General features: G+C 41.9%; 1 long non-coding RNA gene across 1 annotated transcript; it reads right to left on the minus strand.

Annotated features, from left to right (window-relative positions):
- Nucleotides 1-557: 557 nt before the first annotated feature.
- On the minus strand, nt 558-1,135 carry LOC115378135 (uncharacterized). Its single transcript, XR_003930101.1, has 3 exons — nt 990-1,135; nt 791-896; nt 558-634 (listed from the first exon to the last, which is right to left on the minus strand). It is a non-coding gene; the product is annotated as an uncharacterized LOC115378135 (long non-coding RNA).
- Between the last annotated feature and the right edge of the window lie 1,564 nt (nt 1,136-2,699).

Raw genomic sequence — 2,699 nt, forward strand, 5'->3', positions numbered from 1 at the left:
AAACTAACCAGTCGACTTTTAAAAAGTTAGGTAAAGACACAAGATGTCCTCGGTCTTGTAGTGAAGGAGTGCACACTAACAAGGTGATGAGCTGAAATCTTCCACTGAATGGATATCAAGGCAGCTGGAGACTCCAAATAAACCCTTATTTTCATCTACAAACAGGAAATGTTTTTAAGCTAACTGTTTTCCTTCTGACTTATGATGACAGGGAAAATGAAAGGGTCACGAAGATGCTGGACAAAGAGTTCAAACAATATTACAAAATCTGTTCAACTGGAGTTGTGTGGGCCTGAACTGATTGCAGGTGTTCTTCATGGTGAATTGTAGCACTCTGGCCTGTGGCACCTATCTGAACTGGCAGCACTGGGAGCATTGGGTGCAAAATGATAACCGCATCGCTGCTGTTGCATTTCATCAAATGTTATGGAAATTAACAGTATAAATCATGAGTAAGCTGTAAAATGACGGTGAATAGTAAATGTGGAGGGAAGTTGAGAGCCCTGCTGCGACTCTCATTGACCTCTTGCTGATTCTCCTGCCTTGTCACCTGAGAGGCCAGCTTCTCCTTCTCCTCTTCCGCTTCCTGCAGCTCCCCTTGTGGCCTGTTCACCTCCGCCTCCTCCTGGATCACCTGCATACACAGACGCAGGCAGACGTCCACACATATACACACACACACAAGCACACAAAAAGGGATTGTGAGAAATGGCTTGATGTCAATGTTGGACACACACAGATGGGAAGTGTATATGAATAATGCTAAATGTTGTCTTGCAATTGTCCTTACCGTAACTATGCATAGGTGGCACAGTGCAGGTAGAGCTTTGACCTCAGCGATGCTCCCTTCTGTCTCTGTCTTGTGTCTCATGCCTTCTCTCAATGCATCTGCTGTCCTGCACCACAGAACACAATGCATTTAAGGCTGCTACATCCTGAAATCCAATATAATACAAAACTACAATGCAATAAGATGCAAATGAACTTACCTGTTTCTGACTTTGGCCCTGGCACACTCAAGCTGGGCCATCTCCTGTCGCAGTGCATCCTGGGAGGAAAATTGCTGTCACAGGCTGTGGCTGTCCTCCTCTCGGTGCTGGAGTTTCCTTTTAATCTGATAATCCCAAGTGTCTGCTCTCGCTGACAATCTGTGGAATAGTTAAAAACGCTCTCAAACACACGGTCCGCAGTGTGGCACAGTGAGAACCCACACACAGTGAGTGTGTGCTTCTTGTGTTGTATTCTAACGGCTGCACTATCCCAAAGATGGCCCTCACAATTAGCACTCTCAGAGATGCACAAATCAATATATTCATTTGATGAGTATTTCTTCTCCTTCAATCAACTATGGAGAAAGGCCATTTAAGAGCAAAAACACACCCAAATAATTAAGGGCTATTCTTGATTTAAAAGAAAAGTCAGCCTCAGCCAGTTTATGATTCATGTGTTTTAGGGAAATGGGTTAAATTTTGTATGAAATTTGTACGAAATGTATGTGGCAATAGGAACCTTTTTTAGCAGCTTCCCTCTGTGTTTTACTAAAGAAAAAGGATCCTGCCTATCTTGGATATATAAAGCTGAAATGATATTATTGCAATTGCATGATGAGGATGTGACTATCTCTAACAATGGGAAAAGAGAATGGTGGTGCAGTGTGAAGCTACAAACAGAGATAGTTCATATATATGGAGACAGTCCACCTTCAAGAGTGTGTGAGACCATCTCCAGGGGGCGACACAGATGCTAAAACTGGGTCAAACAGAGTAAAATGCACAGCGCTCAGTGGTCAATTCTCATCTCTTAGATAAAAGAAACCGGGAAGCAGTTAGGAAAAAAATGTTTTTTGTTGTCTGGTTATGCATCCAGTCAAAGCCACATACCCTCAGAGCTAATGGAAATCTGAAATTGCCATCATTTTACAGCCATCAGTTTCATGTCAGTTCATAATTCTGTCTTCAATTGAAATACTGGGCCATACAACAATGACAGTAATAGCCGAGTTATTGGTGAATAGATGGAATAAAATGTAGTGATCATTTTTGTTACATTTAGCCCCACTGACCTCCAGATACTCCACTCTGTTTGGCAACTGCTCAGCACTGCCCCCAATGGACAAAATACTGTATTACACTTTTTTTTTTAATGTCTCATGGTCAGTGGCTGTGGTTTGGCTTTCTCACTCTATAGGCTTTTCTATAATCTTGTGTAGGTGAAAATTTAACAGTTCCAGAAACAACAAAACCACACAGTAAACTGTGTCCAAATCAAGACAAATCTATATTGTACCACCAGAGTTCCTAATAAATACAGGCTTCATTCTATCACCAGCTAGAGAAATATAGGCAAAGGTGGAGATTATGGAGAGGCAGTGTTGACTGGGAATTTAAATGATGATTACTAATCTCAGCGTATTAGAATAAAGAATAGCACATCAGCAAACACACAGGGAAACTGCCCTTTGTCCTCTGTGTGGCTCATTTTCCACAAAGCTCATTAAGGGATACTGTTAACATGCTTCCTAAGCACAAAATGTTAATTAAAAACACAAGGCTAATATGCATTTTAACACCATGCTTCTGGACGGTGTGGAAAAAGGGGAGAAAAAAAAAACCTCATTTCCCGTGTGGGTCTGCTGATTGCAGTCTGATGTGGTGCTGAAGTTAATTAGAACCCCGTGATCTGATGTGATGAGGGGGTGA

This window comes from Myripristis murdjan, chromosome 3 (assembly GCF_902150065.1).
Source record: "Myripristis murdjan chromosome 3, fMyrMur1.1, whole genome shotgun sequence".
Lineage (NCBI taxonomy): Eukaryota > Metazoa > Chordata > Actinopteri > Holocentriformes > Holocentridae > Myripristis > Myripristis murdjan.